Source organism: Oncorhynchus tshawytscha, linkage group LG14 (assembly GCF_018296145.1).
Source record: "Oncorhynchus tshawytscha isolate Ot180627B linkage group LG14, Otsh_v2.0, whole genome shotgun sequence".
Lineage (NCBI taxonomy): Eukaryota > Metazoa > Chordata > Actinopteri > Salmoniformes > Salmonidae > Oncorhynchus > Oncorhynchus tshawytscha.
The window spans coordinates 31,498,180-31,509,489 of record NC_056442.1 but is presented as its reverse complement, the minus strand read 5'-3'; positions in this window follow the sequence as shown (position 1 = coordinate 31,509,489).

The following is an 11,310-nucleotide window of genomic DNA, read 5'->3' as shown; positions in this document are numbered from 1 at the left end:
GTGACGTTTGCAACTGGAAAGAGACTATTTGCTTCTTTAGCTAGCTTAGTAACTTAGCTAACTAGCCCATTTCACTTGTATCTGTTTGAGTTGCCAAGTCAGTACCAGATAACGTTATCCTTGCTACTAGCGAACTATGTAGCTAGCTTGTATATTCTCCAACGAACACACCTTTTAGCAAGCATAAACGAACGAGCTATCTAAAATATCAATACACTTCATGTTTGAATGGGGTTACGTTTCTAGCTAAAAAGGAGGAGACGTACACGGCTCGTTAGCTGACTGTAAACATACCTGACTTACGAGCTAGAAGTTCCCGCCGTGGAAGAGAAGTCCCACAAACCAATCAAAAGGGATAACATTTTTGCGTCAGGCAAAATGACAGTAGCCAATCACCACAGAGCATTTGCTGGGGGTCTCCAATGTGCTAGCAAAATATGCACAACCAATGGATAGTTGTGTACATTACAAAAGGGTTATTATTACCATATAAATTATCATGCTAAACGCTGTTTTTTCCCCCACCAAACCTGCCATAATTATAAATAAATAAATGTACATATAATTGTGTGAATGAATGCACACGTATAGATACATTATTATTCCCACTTTCATTCATTTTATTAATATTATTTATTTATTTTTTCCTCCAATCCGATAATAAGGGGGTGTCAACAAATGTATGTAGGTTGTATCTAACACACCCAATGCATCACCGGGGGCATACTGCCTACCCTCCAGGACAGCTACAGCACCCAATGTCACAGAAAGGCCAAGCAGATCACCAAGGACCTCATACAACTACTGCTGTGTACAAACCTTTCACATTCATACACTGTCCAGGCTGCATCACATCAGGCGGTGATTGTGAGTCCCATAGGGCGGCGCACAACTGGCCCCGCATCGTCCGGGTTTGGCCAGCGTAGGCCGTCATTGTAAATAATAATTTGTTCTTAACTGACTTGCCTAGTTAAATAAATGTAAAAAATCAACAACAGAAAAATATCCTGTCCATACTGTCGATACACACCATTATGTTCATGCTGTATATTTATAGTCCAGACACTGACATTGCTCGTTCTGATATTTCTAAATGGTTATTTTTATTTATTTATGTGTAATGTTTTGTATTGCAAGGGAACAGTATACGGCCTGTATTGCATATATCACCCACTTTCACGTTTCTGAGATAGATAGCTGACTCACCACAAAACCATATTTGTTCATAACCGTGGCCCATATTTTTCCTTTAGTGCCTAAAATAGAGATTAGTACCAGAAGTCCTTATTTCTAGAGACAGGATACAAAATCACACACAAGACATGTTGGAAGCTCCTATGTGTGTTGCAAATGGCACCTTATTCCCCATAAAGTACACTACAATGACACCCTAAAGTAATGCACTATATTAGTAAAAGGGTGCCATTTGGGAAGCCTCCCTTGTCTTTTGAAGCATTATGTTTTGCTGCTGAGGTCAATTGAACATATCTGTGGTTTGACATTATATTTAAAGCAGCAGTCTAAAAAACAACAGTCTAAGACCAGTTTGCTCGGCTCAGTTATTCTTTCAAGCAAATTGCTACTACTGCAGACACCAGGCTTGCCAACGAAATGGACATTCAACCTACCATTTCTCTATTTGCATTCTGAAGTGTGCTGATTTGAAAAACAGAAAATACAGATGTGGATAAAGTCAGCTGTTTTGTAGTTACATTCCATTTATAAAATCCAATCTAAAATCTAAAATAAAATCTAGAGTCGGCTTTCTATTCCGCAACAAAGTCTCCTTCACTCACGCCGCCAAACTTACCCTAGTAAAACTGACTATCCTACCGATCCTCGACTTCGGCGATGTCATCTACAAAATAGCTTCCAATACTCTACTCAGCAAACTGGATGCAGTTTATCACAGTTCCATCCGTTTTGTTACTAAAGCACCTTATACCACCCACCACTGCGACCTGTATGCTCTAGTCAGCTGGCCCTCGCTACATATTCGTCGCCAGACCCACTGGCTCCAGGTCATCTACAAGTCCATGCTAGGTAAAGCTCCGCCTTATCTCAGTTCACTGGTCACGATGGCAACACCCACCCGTAGCACGCGATCCAGCAGGTGTATCTCACTGATCATCCCTAAAGCCAACACCTCATTTGGCCGCCTTTCGTTCCAGTTCTCTGCTGCCTGTGACTGGAAAGAATTGCAAAAATTGCTGAAGTTGGAGACTTTTATCTCCCTCACCAACTTCAAACATCTGCTATCTGATCGCTGCAGCTGTACATAGTCTATTCATACATATATTGGTAAATAGCCCACCCAATTTTACCTACCTCATCACCATACTGTTTATATTTATTTACTTTTCTGCTCTTTTGCACATCAGTATCTCTACCTGCATATGACCATGTGATCATTTATCACTCCAGTGTTAATCTGCCAAATTGTAATTATTCGCCAACCTCCTCATGCCTTTTGCACACAATGTAAATAGACTTTTTTCAATTTTTCTACTGTGTTATTGACTTGTTAATTGTTTACTCCATGTGTAACTCTGTGTTGTCTGTTCACACTGCTATGCTTTATCTTGGCCAGGTCGCAGTTGCAAATGAGAACTTGTTCTCAACTAGCCTACCTGATTCAATAAAGGTGAAATAAAAAAAATATAAAAAAATAATCCTGATCAGTTAAAATTCAAGCTAATGGCCAGCAGATGTCAGTGTTGTCTATAATAAACACCACTGACAGGACATCGTGACCTCACTCAGCTTGGTGGTTGCAATATACAATATTGTGAGTACACACGCATAGTGTTAGTATATGGTTTGTCCAGCAAGGGTTGTTCCTCTTTCTGGGATGTCTGTGAGAGGGGGAAGTTTGAGTGAAAGAGGAGAAGGAAGAAACAGACTGAAGTTAGAGGTGGAGAAGAGAGGAGAGGGAGAAACAGAGAAGGAAAAGAAAAAGGAATAGGTGAACAGGGAATGTGGAGGAGGATAGAAGACAGAGAAACATAGTGAACTTGGAAGAAGAGGAGAGAGGGGAAACATAGGAAACTCGAGGTTAGGCGACAGAACCAGAGGCTAGACACCAGATATCACCTTATCCTCCCGGTAACCCCCAGCAACGTCCCGGCAACCCTGACGCACTGAAATAATTAGTATTGTCGCCCAGCACCACGGCTCTCCATTTCCCCTGCTTCCCCCAGCCTACCAGACCCATCCACTCTGATTTATGTTAGGTTTCTTATCTAATAACTCCAACTGCAGGAACCGTGGACCAAATGCTGTTTAACAGCAGCTGTAAAACACAAGTTGTAAAAACACACAGCACACTACAGCCACAAACACACCCCAACTCCGTATTCCATCACACAGGCCTCAACCAACCACAACTCCTTATTCCATCACACTAACCAACACAAACTCCTTTCATCTTGAGAAAGAAAAAGGAAAATAAAGGATGAATAAAGTAAGTAAATGTAATGTCATTGTCTGGCTCTGTGCTCAGTGTTTAAGTAGGTGTGATGGGCTTTCTGTGAGTGTGACATAGAAGTGCAGGTCCAGAGCCAGGTAGTCAGAGAGGAGAGAGCATGGTTTGTATAGAACTGATAATGTGGACAGACAGACTGCAGCAGTATGGTCCACATTGATTTGATTTGATACAGTAGAAGACAGACGGCAGCTCTGGTGCAGAGAATAGTGAACCCTTACAGCCTCTTAGCACTGTATGTTTTAGTGTGGTGCCATACCCCCACCCGTCTTTATTTAATTTCTAAACGATCCCCAATCAGCTTTCTGTCACACCTGCGTTCTGCCTCCTGTTCCAGAACACAAGTCAGCAGAGAAAATGGCCTGCGGCACAAACAGCACTCTATTCCTTATTTAGTGCACTACTTTTAACCTCTTCATCACAGCTCTGGTCCAGGAGGGCTGCTGGGGCCGGGGTCTCTCTCCCTCTCTCCCTCTCTCCCTCTCTCCCTCTCTCTCTCTCTCTCTGTACCTTTTCTAATCTCATCACGAAGGGAAACAGGGATCCCACTGGGCACACACAGGTTCAATCAACATTGTTTCCACGTCATTTCAAAATTACGTGGAACCAACGTGGAGTAGATGTTGAATTGACGTCTGTGCACAATGGGTTGTGTATTAGAAGCATGGGCATTGGTGGTATTTCCTGGCTTGGACAACCACACTGTCTTACTGAGGAGTTGGGATGCATTCTAAATCACTCCCTTATCCCTGTATAGTGCACTACTTCTGACCAGAGCTATATGGGAATAGGATGCCATTTGGGACACATCCTTGGGTTGCAGTTTTTGAACAGGCCCTGCACAAACGTTGTACTAATGGGTTGTGTCTTGGTGCAGCTACAGTGAATTCTCATAAATGCTGTCATCAGCTATAAGTGCAGTAGGCTAGGCTGTGCTGTAAAGAGAAAAGACAGTGATTGCTCTGTAGTTGGCCAGTCTCACCTCTTCTCACTAAAACCTGGCTGCCAGCGGTAGACATACACTACCGTTCAAAAGTTTGGGGTTACTTAGAAATGTCCTTGTTTTTGAAAGAAAATCATTTTTTTTGTCCATTAAAATAACATCACATTGATCAGAAATACAGTGTAGACATTGTTAATGTTGTAAATGACTATTGTAGTTGGAAACGGCTGATTTTTAAAGGAATATCTACATAGGCATACATAGGCCCATTATCAGCAACCATCACTCCTGTATTCCAATGGCATATTGTGTTAGCTAATCCAAGTTTATCATTTTAAAAGGCTAATTGATCATTAGAAAACCCTTTTGCAATTATGTTATCACAGCTGAAAACTGTTGTCCTGAATAAAGAAGCAATAAAACTGGCCTTCTTCAGACTAGTTGAGTATCTGGAACATCAGCATTTGTGGTTTCAATTACAGGCTCAAAATGGCTAGAAACAAAGCACTTTCTTCTGAAACTCGTCAGTCTATTCTTGTTCTGAGAAATGAAGGCTATTTCATGCGAGAAATTGCCAAGAAACTGATGATCTCGTACAACGCTGTGCACTACTACCACCTTCACAGAACAGCGCACACTGTCTCTAACCAGAATAGAACGAGGAGTGGGAGGCCCCGGTGCACAACTGAGCAAGAGGACAAGTACATTAGAGTGTCTAGTTTGAGAAACAGACGCCTCACAAGTCCTCAACTGGCAGCTTCATTAAATAGTACCCGCAAAACATCAGTTTCAACGTCAACAGTGAAGAGGTGACTCCAATTTACAGCTGTGATAACATAATTGCAAAAGTGTTTTCTAAGGATCAATTACCCTTTTAAAATTATAAACTTGGATTAGCTAACACAATGTGCCATTGGAACACATAAGTCATGGCTGCTGATAATGGGCCTCTGTACGCCTATGTAGATATTCCATAAAAAATCCAGCTACAATAGTCATTTACAACTTTAACAATGTCTACACTGTATTTCTGATCAATTTGATGTCATTTTAATGGACAAAAGAAATTTGCTTTTCTTTCATAAACAAGGACATTTCTAAGTGACCCCAAACTTTTGAACGGTAGCATAGCTAGCTTCACAATGAAAACATTATGCTCTCCCCACAGAGGCTCAGGGTGATACATCAATGTCAGGAGGTCTTGTTATAACTACAGTCCGGGGTTGATAAATCCAATTTTGGACAATATATATTCATGATGTATAGCCATTGATTCTCAAGGAATACAAGCTTGCTTGATTTATTTTATTGTTTGTAAACAAACACTCTACAGCTTCAAAACATAGTTGAAACTATAATTTTGTTTATGAACTGTCAGTGCCATCCCTCGCAAGTTGCGAATGCTGTTAATCGAATCGCAGAATGTAGATTTAAATCACCTCTGTTGAGTGGATCCCATTCGAAAAGCTCTATTCATTAATGATAAGTGGTTCCTTTGTGTTTAAAATGATTTCCTTCTCAGGGGACAATAAATCTATTAGATGTTATTGTAAAGCTTCCTGGATTCAGGATACACCACATAGGGAATAGGGTGCCATTTGGGACAAAGCCAACATCTACATGTAAGACTGAAAACAAATGCCATAATTTTCTAACTACTGCTGTTATCAGAACCCCACGACAGTAAGAGTTGTTCACAACTCTTCACCCACCCCTGCTTTAGTAGCAGGGTTAAACAGAACATGGCTTTTTGATCTAAATAATAAAGGCATGTATTTCCTTGGGAGGAAGGGATGGACTGAGGGAGGGGTCACAGTAAGGGTACTTTGCTTCCGATGTACCATTCAGTGAACCTGGCTTCGAGATGTTGTTTTAATGGTGCACAGAGAAAGAGAGAAAGAGTGAGAGAGAGAGAAACAGACAGAGAGAGCGAGAGAGAGAGACAGACAACAGAGAGAAAGAATAACAGGGTGTAATATCCACCAAAGTGTTTTTCTAGTCACCACAGGGAGGCTGGGGGAGCGGAAGGCTCTCTCTCTCTCTCTCTCTCTCTCTCTCTCTCTCTCTCTCTCTCTCTCTCTCTCTCTCTCTCTCTCTCTCTCTCTCTCTCTCTCTCTCTCTCTCTCTCTCTCTCTCTCTCTCTCTCTCTCTCTCTCTCTCTCTCTCTCTCATATTCACTGCATTAAAATGTCAGGCCCTTAATGACTCGCTATGCATCCTCCCATATGCCTCCTCTTCTCTTTTCTCCTCTCTTCTCCTCTCTTCTCCTCCTGCTCAGTTAAGCTCTCTATTGTTTGTTTTTAGGCTCCACGCCTCTCCTCTCCTCCTTTCCTCCTCCTCTCCTTTCCTCCCCCTCTACTCTCCTTTGCTCTGGACCCAGCAGCAATGGAACAGAACCTAAAGAGAAATTGTGCGTGATGATGTTTGTGCTTGGCCATAAATTTAAATAGCCACGTTGACCTCTAAATACAAGAGTCTCTCTTTAGATCAAAATGTTAGTGTATCCTGCCCTAACAAGGAACAGCGGTACTTAATTGTATCCTTCAGTGGAAGGGTTTGATGAAAGTGCAAAATAGACACGGTTAAATATTGGTTGACAGAAGCCAGCTGAGTCAGCTAGAACATGCAGGTTTTGAAGGAGGAACATTCAAACCTATTTCCTGCACCAGACCTTCATCACCATCACATTAGTCTCAACAGACTTCCCACTCAGAGTAATGCAATTAAATGGTGATCTGATCCACAGGGGTGTAGATAATGGAGAAATTATGGTTTGAGATCTTTAATACAGTATCCTCCCACTGGGAACATACTGGTTGATTCAATGTTGTTTTTGGAATCAAAGTAGAAAATACTTTGGATTTGAAAAAAGTCAACCAGTACTGTTTTTATCTTATTTCAACCAGCGTTGTCAATCTAAATGAGGATAAAACTTCAACTTAAATCAATTGAATTAACCTGAATAACAATCTAATTCAAAATAATCATCAGAACTATGCATTGAAATTGCATTGAAAATTCCACATAGTAACATAAAAAATATTTGGCAGGTAGACAACCTAAATAGCATTGACTAGTTGAAAGTAATTCCTTTAACTTTTCTTATACAATTGTCTATGAAAGTACATTCGGAGTGAGTTTGAGTTTATGTAGGCAAGACTGACATCTAATTTGTCCAACAAAGGACACCGTCATTTCAACATGTAGCTAGGATACTATCATTTATTCATGGTTGATTGGATCTTTGGAAGTTTAGAAGTAGTTATCATTAGCCCTACAAATTGGATGCCAAATTCATGATATTTATAACACCTTTTGTATATTTTATGTTTTTTGTTGTTTTGTATATGATTTCCAATTTAATCTACAAGTTAGTAATATGTTGGATTCAAGTCTCCATCTAAAGTAAAAATCTAAGTTGAAAAATAGGACTAAATCAAATCTAACTTTATTCGAAGTGCATTTAAAGTTTGATTTGATTTAGTGCTATTCTTTAACATACATTTTTGGTTGAGATGGAGATGTGAACATACCAACATATCAATCAATCATTTGTAGACATACTGGATATTGAATTGTGAACACAACCAAATATCAACATTTGAAGGAGATGTATCTTCTGCTTGGATAGTATATATACTGTATATTATGAATTACATATATAAAACACAATATCCAAAGGTAAAAGTTTATTGTTCACATCAAGAATTTGGCATCCTATTTATAGGGCTATTGGCAACTTTTTCTAAACTTCAAAAGATCCAATCAACCATGGACAAATTATAGTGTGTCTACAGGTAACTGCCAAAATAAAGGAAACACCAACATAAAGTTTCAGAACAGCTTCAATGCACCTTTGTCATAGATTCTACAAGTGTCTGGAACTCTATTGAGTGGATGCGACAACATTCTTCAACAAGAAATTCCATCATTTGGTGTTTTGTTGACGGTGGTGGAAAATGCTGCATAAGACGCCGCTCCAGAATCTCCCGTAAGTGTTCAATTTGGGTTGAGATCTGGTGACTGAGACACCCATGGCATATCGGTTACATCGTTTTCATGCTCATTAAACCATGCAGTGACCACTCATGCCCTATGGATGGGGGGATTGTAATCATATGGGGGTTGTAACACAGGGGAATAGCCATGGTAGCCAAAATAATGGCTTGCCCAGCATTTTTATACATAACCCTAATCACACTTGGTATGTTAATGCTTAATTAACTCAGGAATCACACCTGTATGGTTCCTGAGCCTACAGTCTATAGGGAGGAGGTCAGAGACCTGGCTGTGTGGTGCCAGGATAACAACCTCTCCCTCAACATGATCAAGACAAAAGAGATGATTGTGGACTACAGGAAAAGGAGGACCGAGCACGCCCCCATTCTCATTGATGGGGCTGTAGTGGAGCAGGTAGAAAGCTTCAATTTCCTTGGTGTCCACGTCACCAACAAACTATCGTGGTCCAAACACACCAAGACAGTCGTGAAGAGGGCACGACAAAGCCTATTCCCCCTCAGGAGACTGAAAAGATTTGACATGGGTCCTCAGATCTTCAAAACGTTCTACAGCTGCACCATCGAAAGCATCCTGACTGATTGCATCACTACCTGGTATGGCAACTGCACGGCCTCCGACCGCAAGGCACGACAGAGGGTAGTGCGTACGGCCCAGTACATCACTGGGGCCACACTTTTTGCCATCCAGGACCTACCAGGCGGTGTCAGAGGAAGACCCTAAAAATTGTCAAAGACTCCAGCCGCCCTAGTCATAGATTGTTCTCTCTGCTACCGGAGCACCAAGTCTAGGTCCAAAGGGCTTCTTAACAGCTTCTACTCCCAAGCCATAAGACTCCCAAACAGCTAATCAAATGGCTACCTCCACCCCACCCCACCCCCTCTTTTACGCTGCTGCTACTCTCTGTTTATTATCTATGCATAGTCACTTTACCTCTACCTACATGTGCATAATATCCTCAATTACCTCGACTAACCTGTGCCCCCGCACATTGACTCTGTACCAGTACCCCCTGTATATAGTCTTGCTACTGTTATTTTACTGCTGCTCTTTAATTACTTGTTATTTTTATTTGTATTTTATGTTTTACTTATCTATTTTTACTTAACACTCATCTTTCTATAAACTGCATTGTTGGTTAAGTAAGCATTTCACTGTAAGGTCGACACCTGTTGTTTTCGGCGTATGTGACAAAAAATATTTGATTTGATTTATTTGGCTGAACCTGCTTTCAATAAACTTTGTATCCCTCATTTACTCAAGTGTTTCCTTTATTTTGGCAGTTACCTGTAGCTATGGAAATGATTGTGTCCATTGTGCAAATCAGATGTCAATGTAGCATACATAACCCAACCTCACTGCGAATTTACTTTCACATTCAGCTTGTGTAAGAAAAGTTAGTTACTTTCAACTATTCAATGCTATTTAGTTAGTCTATTCAAATGAGTATGGAAGCTGCTTATTATCTAAATGTGTTGCCATAATAGCTCAGTGGAATCAAGCACAGCTTGTTTCCAAAGCTAAGCAAGGTACGTAGACATCTGTGGTGTTCTGCATTAGCATCGAATAGCCCCTGTGATATGCAACTTTTCAGGGAAGTTAGGAACCAATATACACATGCAGTTAGGAAAGCTAAGGCTAGCTTTTTCAAGCAGAAATTTGCATCCTGTAGAACAAACTCAAAAAAGTTCTGGGACACTGTAAAGTCCATGGAGAATAAGAGCACCTCCTCCCAGCTGCCCACTGCACTGAGGCTAGGAAACACTGTCACCACCAATAAATCCACTATAGTTGAGAATTTCAATAAGAATTTTTCTACTCCTGGCCATGCTTTCCACCTGGTTCCCCTACCCCGGTCAATAGCCCTGCACCCCCCTCAGCAACTCCCTCAAGCCTCTCCCATTTCTCCTTCACCCAAATCCAGATAGCTGATGTTCTGAAAGAGCTGCAAAATCTGGACCCCTACAAATCAGCCGGGCTAGACAATCTGGACCCTCTCTAAAATTATCTGACGAAATTGTTGCAACCTCTATTACTAGCCTGTTCAACCTCTCTTTCGTCCGTCTGAGATTCCCAAAGATTGGAAAGCTGCCACGGTCATCCCCCTCTTCAAAGGGGGAGACACTCTAAACCCAAACTGCAACAGACCTATATCTATCCTACCCTGCCTTTCTGAGGTCTTCGAAAGCCAAGTTAACAAACAGATCACCGACCATTTCAAAACCCACCGTACCTTCTCCGCAATGCAATCTGGTTTCAGAGCTGGTCATGGGTGCACCTCAGCCACGCTCAAGGTCCTAAACAATATCATAACGTCATCGATATGAGACATTACCGTGCAGCCATATTCATCGACCTGGCCAAGGCTTTCGACTCTGTCAATCACCACATTCTTATCGGCAGACTAAACAGCCTTGGTTTCTCAAATGATTGCCTCGCCTGGTTCACCAACTATTTCTCTGATAGAGTTCAGTGTGTCAAATCGAGGGCCTGTTGTCCGGACCTCTGGCAGTCTCTATGTGGGTGCCACAGGGTTCAATTCTCGGACCGACTCTCTTCTCTGTATACATCAATGATGTCGCTCTTGCTGCTGGTGACTCTCAGACGACACCATTCTGTATACCTCTTGCCCTTCTTTGGACACTGTGTTAACTAACCTCCAGACAAGCTTCAATGCCATTACAACTCTCCTTCTATGGCCTCCAACTGTTCTTAAATGCAAGTAAAACTAAATGCATGCTCTTCAACCGATTGCTGCCCGCACCTGCCCGCCCATCCAGCATCACTACTCTGAACGGTTCTGACTTAGACACATGCATAGGTGTCTGGTTAGATTGTAAACTCTCCTTCCAGACTCACATTAAGC